We start from the raw sequence: 25,286 nt of genomic DNA on the forward strand, positions 1-25,286 counted from the left end.
AGAAATTAATGGCTGATCCAATAAGGAAAAAAATTGAGGGGCTCCTGGGTGGCTCAGTTGGTTAAGCGTACAACTCTTGATTTCGGCTCAGTTCATAATTGCAGGGTCCTGGAATGGAGCCCCATGTGAGGCTTCTGGCTCAGCAGGGCGTCTTCCTGTCTCCCTCCATATCACCCTCTGTACCTCCCCCCCCTTTCACACGTGATCTCTCTCTTTCTAATATAAGTAAATCTTCCTTAAAAATTTGAAACTCAAATGAAAGTAAAAATGTTTAAAAAGGACAGTCATAGAGAGAAAAAGGAAATGGATTATGAATGAGAAGATTTATTCTCTCTCTGCAAGGAATACTCATAATCGAAGTGTTACTCAAACTAGCCCTGGAAAGGGATATGAAGTCAAAATAGGATAACTGTTAACAATGACGTTGAGAAATCTGTCAGAGAATATCTTCTATAAGAGCACTAGCTTGTGAAGTTACCTCCTCTGAATGCCGTCTGCTCTAGTGTTGTTTTATGGTTGTATGTTTTTCTTTCAATTACCGTTCAATTGTTCTTGTAGTTCACTCAGGGAATCCAAAGCTAGTCCTTGAATGCTAAGTGTGTTTCAGTCCAAGATGTAAGAACAACTTAATATTAGAAACTCTTTTGATCTAGAGGTGCCTGGGTGGCTTAGTTGGTTAAAGCATCTGCCTTCACCTTGGGTCATGATCTCAGGGTCCTGGGATCGAGCCCCACATCAGGCTCTTTGCTCAGCTGGGATCCTGCTTCCTTTCCTCTGCCTCTCGGCCTACTTGTGATCTCTGTCTGTCAAATAAATAAACTCTTACAAAAAAACCGCTATTGATCTCGGGGTCCTGGGATCGAGTCCCGCATCGGGCCCTCTGCTTGGCGGGGGGCCTGCTTCCCTTCCTCTCTATCTGCCTGCTTGTCTGCCTACCTGTGATCTCTGTCTGTCGGATAAATAAATAAAATCTTTAAAAAAACAAACAAACAAAAAAACCCGCTATTGATCTAATATAATTTTTATGTTTAAGGATAATAATCACATGCCATGCCCTAAATGCAAACTAAATTTGATAAAATAATTTTGTTCTTAAATTGGAAAAAAAGAAGAAAAACAAAAAATCTTATTGACCCAGTAGTAAGTGGATACATTTCTAAAGTGTTAAAAGGAAGTCTGTATGAAATCTAAGGCCAGGAATATGATCAATGTTGCATGCTGAAATATTAGATGGGTCCTAGTAAGGCAGAGTAAATACTACAGTAAACATGAATATCACTTTTACTTAACATTATTCTAAAATTACTAGCCAATATAACTGCATCAGTGGAATGAATGATAAGATAAAAACTGGGAAGAACTTGTAGATGTTATGATGGACAGCGTAGACATCGAAGAAGCTCATGTAAAAGTTATCCCACTTAGTTGGAGATTGTAAGGATACTTACAAAGTACTTCCCATGGGATAGCTTGGAAACAGAAATGTATTTCCTCACATTTTTGGAGACTAAGAGTCCTAATTCATCTTGTTTGCAGGGTTACTTCTAAGGAAACCTATTTCCTTGGTTTGCAGATAGCTGCCTTCTTCTACTGTCTCCCCAAGATCCTCCCTCCCTGTCTGTGTCCTAATCGCCTCTCCTTCTAAGGACAATGGTTGTATTGGATTACAGCTCACCATTATGATTTTTTTTTTAACCTTAATTACTTCCTACAAGGACTTATCCTCAAATACACTCACATTCTTTTTTTTTTTTAAAGATTTTATTTATTTATTTGAGAGAGAGAGGGAGAGATCACGAGGAGGCAGAGAGGCAGGCAGAGAGAGAGGGGGAAGCAGGCTCCCCACTGAGTAGAGAGCCCTTCACAGGGCTTGATCCCAGAATTCTGAGATTATGACCTGAACCAAAGGCAGAGGCTTAACCCACTGAGCCACCCAGGTGCCCCTATGCTCACATTCTTAAGTACTGGGGATTAGGATCTCCATATAAGAAGTTTAGGGCACACAGTCCAGCCCATTAGAGAATTTCACAGATATTTCAGTGAAGTAATAGATGAGAAGATGAGGTACAAATATCAAGCAATAAATGATTGACAATGTAGTGTCAGAAAGGAGACATACATCATGTCCATCAAATGATGATGGCAGTTTAGGGAATGTGGTAGAATTGGAACCAGATATCCTGGGTATTTTGAGAGGCAGGCTCAATATCATAAGGCTTAGCAAAGGAACAAAATTTCATTCATTCTGTGGGAAGAAAGTCTTCTAAAAAAACCAAACCAAACAAAAACCAGAGTATGTGTTTACTCTTTGGAATAGAGGCTTTTTAGAAAGAAAAAAATTTCTTCATCACATTCCTTAAAATTAACCCATAAACTGATCCAGTGGTTTCAGGTGTCATTTTAAACAATGGCTTTGCAAGTAAAATATATTAGTATTTTATGCAAGTCAAAACCACCCTTGGTTTTGTACTGCTTTTGCTTTCATTGGAGTAAGCCATGCCTGAGCTGAAGTAAGGAGGTAGAAGAAATCTAGTAGTATAAAGTGAGCTTTAGGATAGGTTAGTATCTTTTGAACCAGTGTACTGAAAAGCAAATGAATCTTCCCCTTGTTCTATTCTTCTGTATATTGGTGTCTTCTCTTTTAGTACCATGCCCTTAAAACTTTGAAAAAAAAAAACACAAACCATGTATTTCTAGACCAGTGACTGGTGAGTGAACTTCATGGAGAATTTTCCATTGGGTAAGCCCCGGGCCTTTTTGTCAGGCTCTCCCTCTTTCTTCTATTTTTCTTCTTTTGCTACAGGGGCTCAGTCTGATTTCTACTTCTCCAACCACTGCCATCACCCACCCTTGTCATTCAGGAAACTCTCTGCAGAATTTGGTGGATAGACAAAAACCTGCACAGATGCCCAAACTCAAACCCATCCACTTAGCTGCCCTGACGACATTTCACTCCAGGACTCTCCATTCATACTTTCTACTGGTGCAAGTCAGGATAAGGACCAGAGGGAGTAAAAACTCTTAACATTCAGGTGCCTGGGTGGCTCAGTGGGTTAAGCTGCTGCCTTCGGCTCAGGTCATGATCTCAGGGTCCTGGGATCGAGTCCCGCATCCGGCTCTCTGCTCAGCGGGGAGCCTGCTTCCTCCTCTCTCTCTCTCTCTGCCTGCCTCTCTGCCTACTTGTGATCTCTCTCTGTCAAATAAATAAATAAAATCTTAAAAAAAAAAAAACAACTCTTAACATTCTCACATTCCTTATCTCTGTCTCCGAGTCCATGCCTGCCTTTTTTATTCCAATTTATTTCCAATGGCGTTGGATGGAATTTGCCCTGCTTCCAAAACAACTACTAGAAAAGGAAGGGAGAACTCTTTCAGGTATCTCCCTTAGTAACTAAACAATCAGCAAAGTCAGTCAGTCCTGATCAGAGTCTAAGGTGGAGTTTTCTTATCCAAAACAAAATAAGTGATTTAGCCATAACTGGATGCTTTATTTAATAATCAAAAAGCATCATCTTAATGAAAAAGTATATAAATACACAAAATATATTCATTTTAAAAATTAGGTATAATGGAAAGCAAGACCACCTCTGAAAAGTTAAACTTTTGATACATTTTTTTTTTTGAGCATCTGAAACTTTGAAAGGTATTGATTTTGTTTAGGAATATGGCTAGAAGATGTGTGGTTCCATTTATCCTGGAGTAAGCACGTTGGATTCTATGTGGGTCATGTCTCTCTCTTACATAGACCGTGTGCGACAGCTTCCTGAAGACTCTGAAAACTAAACAAAAGCAGGCAAAAGAGGAGAGGAAACCAGACCTTGAAGTGGGATTGATTCTGGTGGTGAGTTTCCTGTTTCTATTTTGTTTGTTTTTGTTTTTGTTTTCTTGCTGTATCTCCCATCCTGGATACAAAAGGAGCATGAATTCTGGAATTGTGCCCTGGGAGCAGACAAAAAGAGCTCTAAAAGGAGCCCTTTCGTTCTGGCCTGGTCATTGAGAAAAGAGAGCCTTCTGCAGAGAGCAAATAGGAAAACATTTTCAGTATTTTTTATTTCTCCTGACTCAGCCCCCAGAGCATCCTCAGTTTTAAAGCTGCCATTCCGTTATGGTAGCAATCACTGTGGCAGCCAGGAACACACCTACAACTCTAAGGGGGTGGCTCAGTCGGTTAAGGTCATGAACCCAGGGTCCTGGGATCAAGTCCTGCATGGAGTTTGTTGCTCAGCAGGGAGTCTGCTTCTCCCTCTGCCTGCCTTTCCCCCTGCTAGCACTGTCTTTTTCTCTCTCTGACAAATAAATAAAATCTTAAAACAAACAAACAAACAAAACTCTTAGGGATGAGACTCCATTGCCCAAATCAACTGCCAATTGAAGGGTGGTGGTTCTGGGGTGATAACTTCATCTGTCCTTCCCTCAGTTGGCCTCAGTAGCAGGTGTAGTTACTGGAAGTTCACATCAGAGCAAAGAAACTAAAGTCCTAGGTTTGCAGACAGATGACTAGAAAGGGGCACTTGGAGAGCTAGAGAGTATCAGGAAAATTACAGCGAAGGGACAAGTCAAGAAAGTGAACTCCCAAAATCGATCATGTAGGAATTCCTGGGCTCACCCCCAAAGTGCATGTTCAAATGTCTGACCCTCAACCGGAACATCAGAGTGGACCCTGGAGGGGACACGAGGAGAGCAGGGTCAAATAGCATTTTAAAATGTCCAGGATCTGATTCAAAGTTCCTAGGCCACAAAAATGCCGACACTCACTTGGGAAAAGGACAACCCAAAGGTGCCAAACCCAGGATAACTCAAATGTTGGAATTATAAGACGAAACCTTTGAGGGAACCATCAAAGCCTTGCTTGGCCCAAAGAAGGGCCAACACTCTTAAATTTTCAGACAGAAACAGAAGCTGTGCAAAATCTTAAATGTGAAAAATACAATAAACCACATTTTAAAAAATGACTAGGTGAGCTCAGTAGTAAAATGGTGTTGATTTTAGAAAAATCACTGTCTTTCATTTTTTCTTTTAGATTTTTGGGTTTCTATTCTGAACAGAGCTAAAACTTTCACATGAAGAGTTCTCAGAGTAACTTCTTAGGAAAAGATCTTAAAGCAGAACTGTAGAATGAGTATTGAATTTTATCAGATAATTTTTTTCAGCATCTTTTGAGATGATCAGATGATGTCATTCCCTTTTATACTATTAACATAGTGAATTACATGGATTGATTGTTGAATGTTGGGCCACCTGTGCATTCCTGGGATACAATTCACTTGTTAGTGTTGTGCTACCTCCTCTATATATCATTAGACTCAAATTGCTAATATTTATTAGGAGTTTCTGAGTCAGTGTTCATGAGGGGTAACATCCTTGTCAGGCTTGGATGTTAGGTTTATACTAATCATATGAAATCAGCTAACCACTGTTACCTCATCTTGTCTGAGAAAGTAGTGTGAAATTATGTGGCCATTTCGTTTTGTCATGAAAATTCAATTTCATCTCATTGGGCATTTCAGTTTTGTATTCCCTCTGGTATCAGTTTGTATTAATTGTGTTTTTCAAGGACAATTTTTGTATTTTCTATAGGCTATCCTATTCATTAGCATAAATTATTCATGTTACTCTAATTACTCTTTTAATTAATGATGATCTAATATGTACCCTTTAATACCTGATATTGGCAATTTGCATTTTCACTTGCTTTTATCAGTTCAATTTTGCTACAAGTCTATTAATTTTTTTTAAAGATTTTATTTATTTATTTATTTGGCAGACAGAGAGGCAGGTGTTGCGGGGAGGGGAACAGGCTCCCCATTGAGCAGAGAGCCCGATGCGGGACTCGATCCCAGGACCCTAAGATCATGACCTGAACTGAAGGCAGAGGCTTAGCCCACTGAGCCACCCAGGCTCAGATATAGGACATGTATACTAGAGTCCATTAATTTTACTCATCTTCCCAAAAAACTGATTTTTAGCTTTGTTAATATTCTTCTTGTGTGAATTTTTATTTTATTGATTTCTGCTTTTATCATTGTTTTCTTTGAGATTAATTTGCTCCCTTTGCTTTCTTAGGAGAAACTTAGGCATTTAAGACCATAATTTTTCTTTTAAGTCCTGTTGTAGCTGCATCCTCCATATTTTTTATTATCATTCCTTTTGGAATATTTTCTAATTTACCATCAGATTTTATTTTGACTCATGAGTATTTCAAGAAGTCTGCTATTGAAACTAAGTAATGGAAAAATTTTAAATAATGAACTACACGTGATTTCTAATTTTACTTTATTTTTGTCTGAGAACATTATAATATTTCCACCCTTTGAAATTTATTGACATTTCTTTTTGAAGTATCACGTGTAGTCTGATGTGATAATTGTTTCAGTGCACTTGAAAATCTAATCTGTTGTTGTTGAATGTGGGCATTTGATAAACATCCTTTAGATCACAGTGATTGATATTGTTATTCAAATAGTCTATATTCTTATATTGTGTCAGTAACTGAAATTTCCACTGTGATGGAACATTTGTCTATCTCTTTAGTATTACCAAATTTTGCTTTATGTACCCTGAGGCTCTATTATTTTATATGTATGTATACATTAGTGGTTACAATCTTATTAATAATTTACCTTTATGTCATTCCAAAAATTCCCTGTTTATCTCTGATAATATTTATTGGCTTGAAACCTACCTTTTCTCTAATGGAGAATCTCTTCACATGAGATTTCTTATGTTGAATCAGTGAGTAGTGTGTTTTTCCCAATCATTTTACCTTCAACTTACTTGTGTCTTTAAAGTTACTTTTTTCTAGAAAAAGCATAATTCTTATTTTTATGTCCATTCAGATGATCTCTGACTTTTAATTTTTTTTTCCTTTTTTTCTTTTTTTTCAGAGGAAGGAAAGAAGGGAGGGACAAAGAACAAGTGGGGAGGAGGAGGGTCAGAGAGAGAGAGAGAGGGAGAAGCAGACTCTATGCTGAGCAGAGAGCCTGATGTGGGGCTCCATCCCAGGACCCTGGAATCATGACCTGAGCCAAAGGCAGAGGCTTTAACCCACTGAGTCACCCAGGCGCCCCTCTGCCTTTTAATTTGAGTACATTTTTCCGTATCACCTTACATAGTTACTGATATACTTTGGTTGGGGTCTCCTCTTTTGAATTATTTCATACTTGTTCATTCTGGTTTTGCTCTTTAGTTACTTCTTTCCTGCCATCTTTTATTCTGCTTGAATGATTTCTACTATTCCATTTTAATTTTGTTTTACCTCTTTATTTGTTACTGTGCATATAATGCTGCTCTAGGGTTTATAATACATCTGAGCATCTTGTAATTCTACTTAGAGTAAATATTGTTGCATTTCATTGAAAATGTTAAGAAAGATGTGACAATATAAAGCATTTCCCCCTCATGTTTTCCCTCAGGGGTTTTATCAACCCCAAGCCTCACAATACAGTTCTTGTTTTAAAGAATCAGTGTTGTGCAAAGTAATTAAGATAATAATATCCACATATTTACTATTGCTGATACTCTATAATTCCTGAATCTAAGTAACTAAAGGGTAGTCATTATAATGTTTTTTTGTGAGGCTTATTCTATATCTGTCAGTTAATAGTTTATTGCCTGTCAAGTTCAAATCTACCTACTTTCTCATGATCTTGATGTTTTGCTGGACTCCTGTGTACATTCTTTTAAAATTTTATTTTATTTATTTGACAGAGACAAAACACAAGCAGGAGTAGCAGCAAGCAGAGGCAGAGGAAGAAGCAGACTCCCCGCTGAGCAGGGAGCCCAATGTGGGACTTGTTCCCAGAATTCTGGTATCATGACCTGAGCTGAAGGCAGATGCTTAGCCAACTGAACTACTCAGGTGCTCTGTACATTCCTTCCTTGCCTTCTGGCTAAATGTCAGGCTCTATCAATTTAGGTCGTAAGAGGGATACCACAAGTGGGATTCCCTTTCTGCTTCAGTGTGTGGCTTACTTCCTCTGCCCTCATGGACCTGCTCTGGCCCATGGCATCTGGAAAATTTATTTGCTTCAGACCAACTACTTGTTCCTGTAGCAGCCATAGTCTCTCCAAAGAGGTCTGAATCTCAATGTTGGGCTCTTAGAATTTTATGTTTTTTCATAGGTTGGTTGGTTGGTTGGTTTGTTCATTCATTCATTCATTCCTGTTATTTCTCAGATGCTTTATTTAGCATTTCAAATCTATCTGGTTTTCTCTCATATACATGTCCTATACCTGTCAGACACACTAATGGATCTCCTTCTGTAATGAATTGGGTATAAGTCTCTTCAACTTTTTGCATTGGTTTCTGGAGGCCTTTGAGCAAGTTAGTCTTCTGGTGTTTAAATCTTGTTTTGTGTGTGTGTGTGTGTGTGTGTGTTGGTTTTTTTCTGTTTTGTTTTTGTTTTTTTTTTTAAGGTTTCACAACCAAATTGAAAGGAAGGTACAGATTTCCCATAGAACATCTGCCCCACACATGCACAGTGTCCTTCATTATGAAAGCCTCCTCTCCAGGGTCAGACATTTGTCACAATTCATGAGCCTACACAGGCATATACTATTTGTGCAAAGTCCGCAGTTTACATTCACTCTTGGTGTACATTCTGTGGGTCTGAACACATGTCTAGTGACTTGTATCCAACATTCTGATATCATCCAGAATATTTTCAGTGCCCTAAAATTCCCCTGTGCTCTGCCTGTTCATCTCCTCTCACCCCCTTGGCAGCCACTGATTTTTGGACAGTCTGCATAGTTTTACATTTTCCAGATTGTCATATAGTTGGAATCATGAAAAACACCTAGCCAGTTCAGATAGGCCCTTTTACTTAATAGTAATATGCATTCAAGTTTCTTTTATCTTTTTTTTTTTTTTTTTAGAGATTTTATTTATTTATTTGACAGAGAGAAATCACAAGTAGATGGAGAGGCAGGCAGAGAGAGAGAGAGAGAGGGAAGCAGGCTCCCCGCTGAGCAGAGAGCCCGACGCGGGACTCGATCCCAGGACCCTGAGATCATGACCCGAGCCGAAGGCAGCGGCTTAACCCACTGAGCCACCCAGGTATCTTTTCACAGCTTGATAGCTTTCTTTTCTTTTTTCTTTGTTTTGCTTTTCTTTGCTTTCTTTGCCTTTTTCTTCTTTTCTTTTCTCTTCTAATAGTGAAAAATATTCCATTGTCTGGATTACAACAGCTTCTCTATCCATTCACCTGCTGAAGGACATCCTGGTTGTTTCCAAGTTGTGGCCATTGTGGGAAAAAACTGGCATACGTGTGTATATGTATATAGGATATTTATGCATCTCACAAACACGTACATACATGCAGTTTTTCCTGGGACTGTAAGATTTAAACCCCTTTGACAAGTACCATGGAGCTTGATTACTAGATCATGTGGCAAGGTTTTGTGTTTGGCTTTGTAAGAAACCACCAAACGGCCTTCTAAAGTGACCGTAGCATTTTGTATTCCCACCAGCAAACACAGAGAATTCTTGTTGCTCAATATCACCCTCACATTTCAGGTGGTCAGTGTTTCACACTGTGGCCATTCTCATCAGTAGATAGTGGTATCTTTTCATTGTTTCAATTTCCATTTCACTAATGACCTATGAGGTCCAGACTTCTCATATGCTCATTTGCCATTAGAGAGTGTGTGTGAGTGTTTGTGTGTGTGTGTGTGTGTGTGTGTGTGTGCTTGGTGTGATATATCTTCGGCTCTTAATTAGGTTGTTTCCTTATTGTTGTGTCTTAAGTTTCTTTTTTATTTTGGATAACAATCCTTTTTTTCTCCTTTGAGTTTTTATTTTTGGTTAATGTACAGTATGATATTAGTTTCAGGTGTAGAATTCAGTGATTTGTCCCTTACTTATGACACACATCACAACTACCCTCCTTAATATCCATCACTCATTTAACCCATTCCCTCTCCCATAAACTCAACATCCAAAAAACAAATAATCCAGTTTAAAATGGGCAAAAGACATGAATAGCCATTTTTACAAAGAAGACATCCAGATGGCTAACAGATCCATGAAAAGATGTTCAACGTCACTCATCATCAGGGAAATACAAATTAAAAGTACAATGAAATAACTGTGTCAGAATAGCTAAAATTAACAACAGAGAGAACAACAGGTCTTGGCAAGAATGGGGAGAAAAGAGAACCCTTTTTGCACTTTTGATGGGAATGCAAACTGGTGCAGCCACTCTGGAAAATAGTATGGAGGTTCCTCAGAAAGTTAAAAAACAAAACACCCTGGGATCCAGCAATGGTATTATTAGGTATTTACCCAAAGGATATAAAGATACTGATTCAAAGAGGCACATGTACCCCACTGTTTATAACAGCATTATCAGTGATAGCTAAATTATGGAAAGTGACCAAATGTCCATTCACTGATGAATGGATAAAAAAGATGGTGGGGTGTGTGTGTGTGTGTGTGTATTGGAATATTACTCAGCCATCAAAATGAATGAAATCTTGCCACTTGCAATGTCTTGGATGGAGGTAGAGAGTATGATGCTAAATGAAATAAGTCTGAGACAAATACCACAAGATTTCACTCATATGTTGAATTTAAAAAACAAAACAGATGAATAATGGATAACAATCCTTTATCACATGTGTCTTTTGCACATATTTTCTCCTAACCCGTGGCTTGCCTGCTCATTCTCTTAATGTTATCTTTTAGCAGAATTTTTTTTAACTTAACGAAATGTAGCTTATCGGTTACTTCTTTTATGGGTTCTGTTTTTGACATTGTATATAAAACCTCCTCATAATGCCCATGGGCATTCAAGTATCCTGTATTATCTTCTAGGAGTTTTTAATTTTTATGTTTTACCTTTAGGTGTATAATCCATTTTAAGTTCATTTTTATGAAAGATGCAGGATCTGACCACCTATGGTTTTACATATGATTGTCCACTCTTTTCATCACAATTTAAAAAGATAATCTTTGCTTTATTATATTTGCTTTTTCTTCTTTGTCAAAAATCTATTATCTATATTTACATGGATCTATTTCTGGACTCTTCTCTTCCATTGATTTCCTTGTCTGTTCTCTTGCCAATACCACACAGTCTTGCTGACTATAACTTTATAGTAAGTCTTGAAGTTGAGAAGTTATCAGTCCTCTAACTTTGTGCTTTTCCTTCCTTCAGTATTGTGTTGGCTATTCTGAATCTTTGGTTTTTCTGCATAACTATAAAATCATTTTTCCAGTATCCACAAAATAGCCTGATTGATTTTTGATTGGTTGCACAGAGTTTATAGATAATGTTGCCGATGACTGACATCTTCAAATATTGTGACTTCCTATCCATGAACATGGACTATTTCTCTTAGTTTTTTGTTTGTTTGTTTGTTTTTGTTTTCTTCTCATCAGATTTTTTGTTTTCTTCACATAGATCATATAAATATTTTGTTAGATTTATACCTCAGTATTCCAATTTGGGGGATGCTTAAGTAAGTGATACGGTCTTTTCAAAGAATTTTTTTTTTTTTAAGATTATTTATTTATTTGTTTCACAGAGAGATCACAAGTAGGCAGGTAGTAGGCAGAGGCCGGGGGAAGCAGGGTCCCTGCTGAGCAGAGAGCCCAATGCGGGGCTCAATCCCAGGACCCTGAGACCACGACCTGAGCCGAAGGCAGAGGCTTAACCCAGTGACCCACCCAGGTGCCCACTTTAAACTCTTTTCTGTAACTTTCACCCAACTGGAGTTACTCAGTTGGATGAAAATTGGAATTCTTTTTTTTTTTTTCCCAATTTATTTATTTTCAGAAAAACAGTATTCATTATTTTTTCACTACACCCAGTGCTCCATGCAAGCTGTGCCCTCTATAATACCCACCACCTGGTACCCCAACCTCCCACCCCCCCGCCACTTCAAACCCCAATTTTTTTTTTTTTAATTTACTTTATAAAGAAAGAGAGAGAGTGGGGTGGCAGGAGATGCCATGCTGAGTGCAAAGCCCAATTTGGGGCTCTATCCCACCACCCTGAGATCATGACCTGAGCCAAAATCAAGGGTCAAACACTTAACCAACTGTGACGCCCAGGCATCCCAGTGATACTGTCTTTTTATTTATAAACTTTACTTGTTTGTTGCAGGTGTACCTTAAAACTTTTAAATTCCTTTATTTCTCACTGTGTCTTAACCCTTGAGGTAGTAGCTGCTTCATGCTTTAACTATTTCTCTACCCTGTTTACTCAGTTTAATAGTTACTCACATTTTAGCTGGTTAACACTTCTTTTTATTATATTCTTTGGTTGATATTACTGATGAGGTTTCCATCTTTCAGTTGGACCCTAGGTAACATAACATATAATAATATCTAAGATCCAGTAAATTGACTTATTCAAGATCACTATTTTGATAACTTTTTGTAGAGCTTGGAATCAAAACCAGTTTTACTGTTGGGTAGATTATCATCCATTTACCCTCCCAGATTCACTCTTCATCCTTCTCTGTCCTTCTTGGTGCTATAGGAGGCTAACGGTATCAATAGACTTCTTTGTCCTTTATTAGTTGATAGCAAACCCTAACAGGAAACCAAAAGGAAGGAGGAGAGTGAGAGGCTTATTGTTCCAGCCCTCTCTCTGAAGAATTGTTGAATTTTTGCCATGCTACTTGATAATAGATTTTACATCGTATTGAAGAACTTTCTCCAGGCAGTCCCTATGTCTGTTTTCTGATAACACTTCTCCCCTAGCCCTTTTAATCTAAGTGAGGTAACTTAGGACTTGCTATAGAATACTGCACTGTCCCTGAGTATTCGAACCCTGACAGCACCTTTATAAAATATCTCTTTATTAGATACTCCTTAAATTATTCTAATTTAATTGCACCATCTGTGTCCTACAGGTATCATGATCAAAACAATAATATTCAAAACTCTATGCTCTTGGGGCACCTCGGTGGCTCAGTGGGTTAAGCCTCTGCCTACAGCTCAGGTCATGATCTCAGGGTCCTAGGATTGAGCCCCACATCAGGCTCTGCTCGGCAGGGAGCCTGCTTCTCCCTCTATTTCTCTGCCTGCCTCACTGCCTACTTGTGATCTCTCTGTCAAATAAATAAAATCTTAAAAAAAAAAGAAACAACTCTATGCTCTGTATTTTAACTTACAGTGCCTCACTCGCAGCCAACTATCATGCTAAGTACAAGAGTTTTTCAGCCAAAAATTTAAAATTTCATATATTGGATCTGGTCAATTTTGAAAAATCTTCCAGGGATCAAAATCCACTTTGTAAACTGGAAAAACATACTTAAAAATAGAATGAAGGTTATGAAACTGCCTTCCACCTATTTCTCTCAAGTATTCATCTTTTCCCCTAGAAGTAAATACTATTAGTTTTTTGTGCTCTCGTACAGAAATTACTCATTCATTTACAAAGATAGATCAATAGATGATAGGTATATAGAAAATCTTGACACAAATGGGAATATAATTTATATGATAATTTAGCTTAAAAGCTTCTTGGGACTTTTTTCTGTATCTGTCTTATTTTTTAAAGTAGGTTTTTAGTAGTCTACTCTGTATATATGCCATAAATTGTTAGTCAGTCATCTGATGATGGACAATTATCTTGTTTCCAATGTCTTACTAAAAACAACAAAAAATTCTTGTAAAATGGCACAGTGAACATATTTTATGTATTATGTGTGTATATGTATTCAAACATAAAAATATATATTTTAAGTTTAAACCTAAGAGTAGAATACCTAAAATTAAAATTATGACATTACCAAATTCCTTTCCTTTGAAGTTGTATACTTAATTATATTCTCATCAATAATAGATAATGTTTCCATTTCCTATATAATTTCTAACACACTCAAATAGGTAAAAACATAATGTCTCTTTAAAGACATTTCTCTTCTGATTTGCATAAGTAATATTATGTATCTTTTCATATGTTTAATGATTATTTGTATTTTTTAAGTAAAATTGTGTCCATTTTGTACAGTACTTAAGTTTTGGATGCATTATTTTCATGGAGCTTTTTGTATATTAAGGAAATTAGCTTTTACTTGAAATATATAATTTTACACACATACACACCCCATGTATATAAATTTTTGTTTAATTTTGGTTTTGGTTTTAGTTTGTATTGTTTTTTAAGTAAGGTCTACTCTCAACATGGGTCTTGTACTCAGGACCCTGACATCAAGAGTTGTGTGCTCTACTGACTTAGCCAGCAAGGTGTCCCTATGTAATAATACTTTTTTCTCAGTTTTACTGCTTTTGTTTTGACAAACTTTATGGTTTTATTTTGCCATTAAGGTAGTTTTTGGCTTTACATGATCAAATTCATTAAGCTTTTATGTTTTCTGGATTTTATATCATACTTAGAAAATCATGTGGTCTCTAATATATTTCAATTTTTTTTCTATTTTTGGTTCATATATAATTTTTTTATAGATTTATATTTATCATTCATTCTGGATTTATTTCAGCATAAGAAATAAAATAGTATTCAATATATTCATTTTCCAAAGTGACCACTGATCATGTAGCTATTAAAAAAACAATTACTACAAAATAAATTTTCACCACTTACTGACAAAATTGCTCTCAAACATGTATTAAATTCATGCCCATATGTATTAATATATATGCATATATATAAGCTCTTTAGCACTCTTTGTTCTATTCTACTCTATTCATGATTTATTTACAATTGATTTATAATGTGTTTTAAAATCCAGTAAAGTACTTCTTATTTTTGCATCTTTGTTTTTCCATATGGATTTAGGTTTTATTTTTCTGATTCTAATATAAATACCCTGTTGGCATTTTGATTGTGACTTTATTATTTGAAACTCAGTAATATACGTTAATATACATTATACAATAATATACATTTCAGTGTTCCTCCAACAATGGCATATAGAATGACTTCTCGAGAACTTTAAGATATAGCTGTTACTCTCTTCCCTCGTCATCACCAAGTAGGTTATATGTGTGTATTAAGCAAGTTGTGTGACCATTGTACTCCTGTTCGGGACCCTTCTGATTTACCCTAAGCCTTATCTTTCCTTCAGTCTCAGCAGATGACCTACTCTGCTTCACAGAGTAAATAAAATCCACAAAAAAATCCAACAAAATTTCTTTATCTGCAGCAACATTCTTATTTGAATCTGTACCAAACCTTTCTTTTTCCCTTTCTTTCATAAAAAATAGAAATGATTCTGTTTTCTGAGTTAGGCATTATTATTATTTGTTACCCAAATTCATCTCTCCCCGCTCTTCAGAGTGAACTCTTGCTGTTTTTATCTTAAGTATTTCCTCATATTTTCACATCTACCCACTTTTTCTCACCTCCACCACCGTCATTATTGTCCAAGATATTGTGATCCTTTGCCCAGACTGGAAACAGTTTGAACAACTTGCTAATTGATCTGCACATCTCTACTTGTGCCATTTCCCCCCATTTCCCCTAATTCCTTTCACCAATTTTCATTCACATTGTTCTTGTTCCATTCCACTTTGGGTTCTTATCCTGGAATGCTGAATGAAAATCCTTTGTTAGGTTCCTGTTGTCTTTGAGGTGAAGACAGCTCCTGACCCTGATTTACAGGAAGGAGCCTATGCATTCTGTTTTGTTTACATTTCCAGCCTATCTTGCAGTGGTTCTTCTTACCCTTTGTGGGCTCCCAAGGTAGCCACTTCTGTCTCTTGAATCTTAAATCTGCCATGCTCTCTATTGGTGCAGAATATTTGCTGCTTTTCTCTTCTTCTGGAACTTTCTTCTTTTCACTACCCCCAACTTCACAGGATAGGTCTCTTAACTCAGGTCAATTTTTACTACTTTCCTGAACTATTAAAGGCAGTAGAACATAAGATAATAATATTAAGAATATAATGTGTAGAATCAGAATTCTGGGGTTTGGATACTGGCTCTCCAACTTAGAAAACTGTGTGATTTTAAGCAATTTCTTTATTACTCTGGGTCATAGTTTCTTATATAAGTAAAAAGAGTGATAGAATCTGCATTACGGAGTTGTGATAATTAAGAGATATAAAAAACGTGAAGTACTTAGGATGTTGTCTGGCTCTAAATAATTAGTCCATACTATTAACTTATCTCCCTGTACCAAGTATCCCTCTCTTTCTTCAGGCCATTCTCCACAAAACAGTGACTTCCTCAAAGCAAAAATATACCTAAAAATCATCGGACCTATTCAGTATCTATATGATAAACAGCAAATTGATTATTGTGATTCAACGCAAATTTGTTATTAAGAGCTTATTATAATCAAGGGACTCTGTGGGATATTGCTAAAATTGTGGATGAACTGAGCACCTGCAAAACACTGCTTTAAAATTTCACATTGTAGTAGGGGAGACAGACTCACTATGGATGTTTAACTTTATTACATTCTAAAGGAAATTTTTAGGGTACCATGAAACAGTGAAACCCTGTATAAGAACCTTCACAGTTTCAAGGCCCAGAAATGGTTTCCTTCAGCGTTAGCTGAGCCTGATGATGTGACTAGAGAATATCATGGTGGACACTGGTGACTGGGGGAAAAGTTGGTTTGACTTTGTGGCTTCCGAATCCTTCCCTGATTTTGCCCCAGCTGGTTTCTCCAGATGCTTCTGATTTTGCCCTTCCAAAAGCTTTGTTTCACCCATAAAAATTACCTATATTTCTCCAAAGATAGGGTATTCTTATGAGTTGAGACCTTTGCGTGTGTTACTCTGTCACCTTTATTTTCTCCCTGGTTTTTCTTCTTCTTCTTCCTTAGACTACCCTCTCTTTCTCGGGGCTCAGCTTGGTTCTTCTCTTGGCAATGCTTTTCAGACCTCGGAATGTTGAATTAGGCTTTTCTTTCCTTTCCTTTTCTTTTTTTTCTGAAGATCTAGGTTTTCTAAAACTGGTTTTGTTGAGGATAGTACGTATCCTCTTATAAGTAACTGTATGCTATGATTGTCTTTTTAGTTTGTAAAGTTCCACATAGACAAAGCCAGATTCTATTCTGTTTTGTTCCTTTAGTCCCAAACACAGGACCTGGTACATTGTGGATGACGGACAAACATTTGTTGAATGGGTACCTGAATTTAAAATATAAATATACAATGCATCACATGTGTAAATCAGAATGTAATATTTTCTAACACGTTGTTGAATAATTTAGTACATGCCACAACTTAGGAAAGATGATGCCAACTTTTATCCATTGGAATTATAGAGTGTTTCCCTCTTCAGAACAACAATAACAACAAAAAATTAGGAAAAAAAATTATAGAATAGAAATGGCTTTGGAATGTGAACTGTTACCTTGAATAAATACCCTTTGTAGAAAAAAAAATCCACCACTTGGAGAAATATGAAAATGAGTACTTTCTCATATCACAAATGAATGTGCATATTCTCACATTTAAAACTGATGTATTAATATGGTTCTAGCAAGATTGGGAGAAACAGTCAAAACCTATGCCCATACAAAAACAGCAACAAAAATATTCACAGGTATTTATTACTCATAATTGCAAAAAGATAGTTGGTAGCAGTCCAATTACCCATCAACTGGTGAAATGCTATACAAAATGCATCATATTTATACAGTGAGACGCTATTCATCAATAATAATAAACAGACTGCATGGACATGCTAGGACATAGATAAGTCTCAAAAACATTTAAAATAGTGAAAGAAACCAGACACAAATGGTTGATTCCATTCATATGAAATTTCTAGAAAGGGCAGGTCTCTAAGAGACCAGGAACAAGATTTGCCTGGGATTGGGGATAGGAGCCAGGATGGACTGCAGATGGCCAGCCGTGAATCTTTTAGGGTGTTGGAAGTGTTCTACTATTGTGCTGATGGATACGCAACTGCATAAATCTACTAAAAGTCATTGAAATATAAATGTCAGTGGGTGACTTTTATAGCATATAAATTACACCTCAATAAAACTCTTTATAAAAAGATCGAAACAAACACATCCTAGTGCATTTTTGATTGGAGTATAAATTTATACAGAGTTTTGGAGGAGGTTTTGGTAACATTCATCAAAAGCCTAAAAAATTACATTTTTTTTTGACATAGCAGTAGTACTTCTGAAATTTTGTCATAATGAAACAATTGTGAAATGACAGGTGTGCACACAAGTTTGGTCGAAATAATTTCATTTCAGCATTTTTCCCCCCTTGTTAAAAAAAGTTCTGTCGTAATCTTCAATTCTCTCTTCGGGTTTGCACATAATTAGTGCTTTAATCAAAGATACAAATTCTGGTTTTAGGATGAATATCAATAGTAAAAGAAATTAGAATAACCTAATCGTTCCAAGGAAATAATGGAAGAGTTTGTGAGCTCTTCCCCGTAACGATGATCTCCTTTTAAACTCAAATAATGAAACTCCTTATTTTCCCCGACTCCCACTACCAGCTTTCTCTGAACACATGGCCACAGAGAGAAGAGATTTCTTTTCCTAGCCTATCTCACAGCTAGATGTGGACATGGGATGAGTTGTGATGTACATCTAGCTATAGCTAATTAATTACAAGGGTACATGAATGACGTTGATGTGCCCACTTGCTAGGTCATTCCCCTTAAAACGAAACTGCTTATGCTCTACTTCTTTCTTTCTCCATCCTCGGGATTAGAGTGGAAACTCGGTGTGGGTGAGGGAGTTTATATTGTGCAGGTGAGGGCCATATAATGTAGGTTATGACAGAGCAACAAGATAGAAGGAAGCTAGGTCCTGAATGATCTCATGAAGCACAGTGCTTCTTCCAACCCGCCCTGGCCAGCCTGCTAATATAAATGAGAAATAGACTTAGATTGTATTTGGGATATTCTAGTCTTTGTTCTCAGGGCATCAGCAGCTTAGAAGAACACCTTCTAATACAAGAGGGGTCCTAATTCCATAGAGATTTAGCCATCTGTTATATATTAAAAGTTGATTATTTAACAATTTTGGACATTAGAAGTTATATATACTGCATTTTCAGCTGAAAAAGAAGTATTATTCCATGATTCCAATGTTCAGTATTGTGTTTCCTATATATATGCTCTTTCTAGAAAAACTCTACTACTCTCAAAGATACTGGAATTACTGTTTTTTCATATCATATATATGTGTATATGTATATTTTTCTATGTGTGTGTGTGTGCACCTATTTACATACAGGTTTTATAACCCATTCTTTATATGTATTCATATGTGTATGTGTGTGTGTGTGTTTGTGTGTGTGTATTCATTCCAGCAATTGACACATCAAATTATAACAGCATTAAAATTGACAAAATATGGAAACAGTTTGCCTAGTTAAGATATTTGAGATTTCTAAGATAATAATGTATTAGTATGATTAAATGACGCACAGAGACTTATTTATGCCTCATATAATATTCCACAGTGCAGCAGAGTGACATTTTGCATTTCCATATGATGCTTGATCTTTGAGAACTCATTAATTTATGGGAACTCCGCTCACACTGTCATATATGCTGTTCACACATCTATTTTTCCAAACCTCACGATTCCTCTAAATCTGAAACCTCAGGGACATACAAAGTTGAGGCAAGTTTTTTTTTTTTTTCCATGAGAAAAAGAATGAATTTGGTCCAAGAAATTTATTTGGTGTCTAGAACCAAAATCTATAAGGTAGGTCCTAGATTGATGTTCGATTAAACAATGAAAGCGATCTCAGTATGATCTGAGTATCTTAGGAGTTAGTGAGTTATCTATCCTCTGACAGGCTAGTGAAGTACCATAGAGATGTAGAGAAAATGAACTGTATATTTTGACTTTAATGACCATCTAGATTTCTCATTACTTTAGAGGCCCCTACTTTGTCACCACCTGTGTTCAGACAGTGCCACATTTGAGTGCTTGCTATAAAAAAGACTACTTCTTCAAAGTAATAAGTTCCTTAATTTTTGAAACTTAACATTGCATATGAAGCTTCAAAGTCTAAGCTGGTTAGATAAAGACATGTCTTCATAACCAGAGTTTTAGCTGTATTTACTGGAAACTCACTGCTATAGTATGCCATTATTGGGCACTATTTTATTTTACTGTCTCAGGGACCCAAAGATTGACTTTGTGGGAAGATTTTTGTGAAAACCACATGCATTCCATAGACAAAAACAAATAAGATATTTTTTTGGCATCTGGAAAGTTGACAGTTAATTTCTTGCTTTATGGGGCTGGTCACCATTCATAAGTTCACATATAATTTTATATATGTTATTAAAAGAACAAATTTTACATGTCGATATGACAAGACACAAAGAATATTGACTTGAAAAACACTTAGGAAAAATCTTTGAAAATTTTGAGATGGAAACAGCTGCTTTATCATTTCCACTAAAATGATCAAGATGCTTAAGTAAAATCAGAAAGCACCTATGACTCTTTTTGCCTATTTAAAAATTAAAATTCACATCCTGATTTGCAACACCCACTCTGGGTTTTCTAGAGTCTGGTAATTTGGCCACGAGAAAATGCTGACTGCTCTGTGCTTCTGAAGAATTCAGGAAGGCCAGGGAGAACTACGGGTTGTAATTCAGAAATCCCATGGCTGAAAAAGCCTAAAAGTCAGGAAGGGCATATTTATCACCGTGGGAAGACACCATATGGCCTAAATTAGGCCGAGAGCCCACTCAAAGACAAAGTGAAAATGCTAAGTCTTTAGGTGTCTTTAGATCTAATTCATCTCCCTAAAAGGAAAAACTGCCTGCATAGGGGGGAAAAAAAAGTGCCCAGCCACTAAAGCAGTGGCCTGGATGCTGCAGGTAGGATAGATCTGGTTACATCCCCCCACCATCTCCCCATCCCCCCTCCCTGAAACCATGTGATAAACTTGCACAGGCCAACGTAAAGTGACCTGATGAGCTCTGTGCTCCAGAAAGATGTCATGGCTTTAACACATCGGTAAGGTAAAGACCAGTCTATGTTCTTCCTCGTGAGATGGCATTTCCTTTCGTTACCCTTCTTCCAAGCGGGCCATCCTCATTTCTCTTTTCTGAACTCCCTGATGCATTTTGATGAAGCCAGTTAAACAGTCACTGGCTCCACTGTCCCCACCTCTCAAGACAAAAAAAGAAAAAAAAAAAAAATGCCTCTACGTTGCAAGGGTGCTTGCTGCTCCATGCGTAAGGGCACCAGGCGCTGGGCTCAGCAAAAAAACAGCAGGTGAGACATCGGGAAATGCACACATATTTATAGATGACCCTGCAGGGCTTAGAAGGTGCCACCAGAGTCTGTCCGGTTGAGCTGTGGCTCTCGGGCCCGGCGCCATCGAGGTCCGTTCCAGGCAGCTGACTGGCTTTCTCTATGGGGCCCCGGGAACAGCTGTTAAGTTTTGAGACAGGAGCATTTAAAACAAGTCTTGGACCTGTGAAAGTCTAATAAGGAGAATGAGAAATGGCAGGACTGGGCGTAGAAGACGCCGCAGTCCTGACGTTAGGGAAATATTTCCCCGAGAAATGATTTTGTGTCAGGCCGCAGTTATTAAAATGAAAATATTTAATTATTTTTGTGGTCTGAGTAACAAGTAGAACAAAAAAATCAATGCCATAAAGTTGATAATTTTGATTATGTGGCTCTCTCGTTGAGCCGCACTTGAGCAGAAAAGCAGATGGGCTCTGATTAGGCTTATAAATATAGAAACTTATTGATCATCCAGACAAAACTCCTTGAAGCGCTCCCTGCATGAGGTCAATGCATCTTTACAAAAGGAGAGAGAGGCCGTAGTCTGTCTTTCCAGGCTCCCACTAAGTTTGCAGAGCTGACGTCTCAATAAATTACAGAGCGGTATTGACTTCTTTATGGACTATGCACAAACAGAAAGGGATTATGTTGAGTGGCATTTAGACAAATGCACAGAATCCTGTTTTGATTCCAGTATATGGATATAAATTTTGTCAGTGTTAAAAGAGTCCAGAGGAGCGGAGAGAGCTGGGGAGTAGACGTATTTGCATGAGGGAATGGGGATTTCAGCAAAGTCAGAACTGTTTTGGCCGCAACCACTTCTGCCCCATTAACTTTAGCTCCCCTCCCTTCTGTTTATACAGGGCATGAGATATGTTTTCACCTTCTGATATTCCTACCCACCCCTATTTTTCATGCCTCTGAATTATCTCTTAGTGCACTCACTCAACCCAAACACAAAAACGTTCCTGCGGAACTTCGTCCTATCACTTCAGCATCCCCTAGGAATTCTGGAATCTTGATGGGAACTCCCTAATAGGGCCCCTGAAAACCTTCTCTTCTCAAATGTATATCTTTGGCTCCATGCCTTGTTTTCCCAGGCAAATACTATATCATTTCTCTTAGTAACCAAAAACATATTTGTCCTAAAATTATATTTAAGTGAAGCTCATAGAAAACATGGAAGAAAGCTAAGCACTTCCACATAAAGTGGCCCCCATGGCCTACAAGGAATTTTGTGAGAATATCAATTACGTGAAATATCTCAATTCTTTTCTCCATGGCACCAAAACTCTAGGAACACTTTCAAGACCAATACTGTGGGCGTCCACAGCTTTAAAGCAAAAGCTGCCGCTCACATGTCTTAGTACCATTTCCAAGTCACTCATGCATTTTTTAGGAATAAGGCTCGTCCCTACCCATCTTCGAGCAGGCGTTTTATACAGGTGGTTTGAAATGTAACTCAGGTTAAAATAAATGAAGTTAGGTCTAAAAGGATTTATACTAAATCTCTCTCTCTCTTTTAAAACATGGGTATTGAAATCTTACTCCCAGCTACAGTAACTGGTTTCTAGAGTTACTTGAAATATTTATACAATTTAATATTTTGTAATAAATATGACATTTCTTCTAGTAAATGCAATACCCTTTCATAGTAAATATACGTCTATGTCTTAAAAGAAGATTTAGAGAAACTTAGGAAAAGTAGGGGAAGTAAAGACTATACAAAGAAACATTGGAGACTAAAAAAGAAATACAAGTCTCTGGTTTCATGTATTCATTTGTGTGTCTCCTTAGATAGTGAAAGATGATGTTACCATGTTCTAGGAAGATGGAATGTTAAGGAATTTGCAAATCTCATTTCATCCATTTCGAGAATTCTTGAAGGTTGATATTCCTAACATGACTGCCATTTCATGAAGGAGAAAACTGAGGCCTAAAGAAATTAATAACCCCCACTTGTTTGTTTGTTTTTAAGATTTTTATTTATTTATATGACAGACAGAGATCACAAGTAGGCAGAGAGGCAGGCAGAGAGAGAGGAAGGGAAACAGGCTCCCTGCCGAGCAGAGACCCCGATGCAGGGCTCGATCCCAGAACCCTGGGATCATGACCTGAGCTAAAGGCAGAGGTTTTAACCCACTGAGCCACCCGGGCACCCCGATAACCCCCACTTGTAAGTGACAGGGCAAGGAGTCCTATTTATCTCATAAACACTGTAATACTGAGTTTCTATTTTATGATGGGAAACAGAATAACATAGTTCAGGACAAACAAGTAAAATCCACGATCTTACGAATGGCAAACTAACAGCAGAGATGGGTGTCTGGACTCAGGGTCATTCATATATTTTTATGATGTGAAAAAAAAATTCACTTTATTTGTACGAATATGGTGTATTATATTACCATCTTCTAACTGGCCAATTGTATTTATGCCCTTACATAACTGATATCCTGTTATCACAACACTAAATACATGTTTAATATTTTATGGTCTAAATGATAAACTTTGCAGTTTTGCCTACAGTTGAGGAAAGGACCCTCAAATAGTCTCTTCTGTATATTCTATCAAAAACCTTATGGAAAAGTCCTTGAGAGAATTACTCAATAGTAAATGAGTCATTCGCCGTTTAGGGCGGTTTGTTTTAGTTGAATAATTCAATTACTCTCCTTTTAATAAGTAGCTGGATTTAATTGCATGGAAGGCATAGTCATGTCGTGGTCACCATTAATTGTTGAATTAATTAATTTTGGGTTGGTGTCGTGGAGGGATTTAGGAAGAGATTTGATTCTGGTGCTCTAGGCAGTTTGCACAGTATAAACCAGGATGAGCTTCAGCTCCAGAAGGTAGTGTGAGGTAGCAGCTTCAGCTGCAGAAAACTGGGTCTAAATGCAAAGTCAGAAATGAGGGAAGCTGGCGAAAGGGATGCAAAATGTATCACAGATCCTTAAGCTACACGTTCCCTTTGCCGGGGACCCCGGCCCCAACTCGGTGTGGTGCTGTTGGAAAACCAGAAAAACCATGTCGTAAATACATAACGTGCCGTTAGGACTGTGAAAGGTTGAGAATGAGAAGTGGCAATGTTGTCTCTACTCCCACTGCTTTCTCTTCCTGGGACACCTCTTCAACTCCCTCCATCTACCTGTGACAGTCCACTGTCCACAAACTGTCTTCTTTCCCCAAGCCAGCAAAACGGGCCCAGGGTCCAGCAAGTGTTTCGTTTTGTTTTAAAGATTTTATTTATTTATTTGTCAGAGAGCGAGCGAGAGAGCGCGCACAAGCCGGGGGAGAGGCAGGCAGAGGCAGAGTGAGAAGCAGGTTCCCCTTGGAGCAGAGAGCCCGAGGCAGGACTTGAACCCAGGATCCTGAGATGATGACCTGAGCCGAAGGCAGATGCATCACCAACTGAGCTGCCCAAGCGTCCTCCTGCCATTAATTTTATATAAGGGTTGGTAATCTGCGGTTCACACACAAAGGATTTGTCTCCCATCCATACAACAGCCCTACAAATTGGTTGTATTCTTCCAATGAGGAGATTGAAGATCAGAGAAGTTAAGAAGTAAGCAGATTCATGTAGTTCACAGTTGACAGAGCCAGAATTCAAATTTGGTCTGTCTGATTCATTGTATTCTTCCCACAGTGTTGCACTTTTCACAAACATAAGAGCAAGCAAGATTTTTATATTTTCACTTGTAATCATTCATATGAACATTCATGTTTAGGAAGCTTAAGTTTTTTGTTTCTCATTTGTATTGTAAGCAAAATTAATGAACTTCCAATAAAAATAAGAACTATTATCCCAATAGTTCTTATCCCAATAGCCAATAAAATTAAGAACTATATAGGCAGGTGACCTAGTAGGCAGGCGGAATTATTCTGGGGAGTGTGAAGCGGGCATCACTTCCAGACACTGAGTGGACAACATTTGCTTAATCCACTTGATTTAAGTTTTCTTTGGATGGGTGCCGCCTCTTTCTTTGCTAAGGTAACAAGACCTTCTAAGCCTCATCACCCATGATCCCCACCTCCCGCCAGGGAAGTCAATGACCTTATTCCACAGTAGTGCTAAAGCCTGGAAGGTGCCAACCAGGTGTTTAGGAATATTAAATTATTGCTGA

General features: G+C 37.6%; 1 long non-coding RNA gene across 1 annotated transcript in view; it reads left to right on the forward strand.

Moving 5' to 3' along the window:
* Positions 1–25,286, forward strand: part of LOC122916206 — a 58,729-nt gene that overhangs the window by 20,730 nt on the left and 12,713 nt on the right. The window contains exon 2 of the long non-coding RNA XR_006386143.1: positions 3,746–3,841. This is a non-coding gene — a long non-coding RNA (uncharacterized LOC122916206). The remainder of the gene's footprint in view (positions 1–3,745; positions 3,842–25,286) is intronic.

Source organism: Neovison vison, chromosome 1 (genome assembly GCF_020171115.1).
Source record: "Neovison vison isolate M4711 chromosome 1, ASM_NN_V1, whole genome shotgun sequence".
Lineage (NCBI taxonomy): Eukaryota > Metazoa > Chordata > Mammalia > Carnivora > Mustelidae > Neogale > Neogale vison.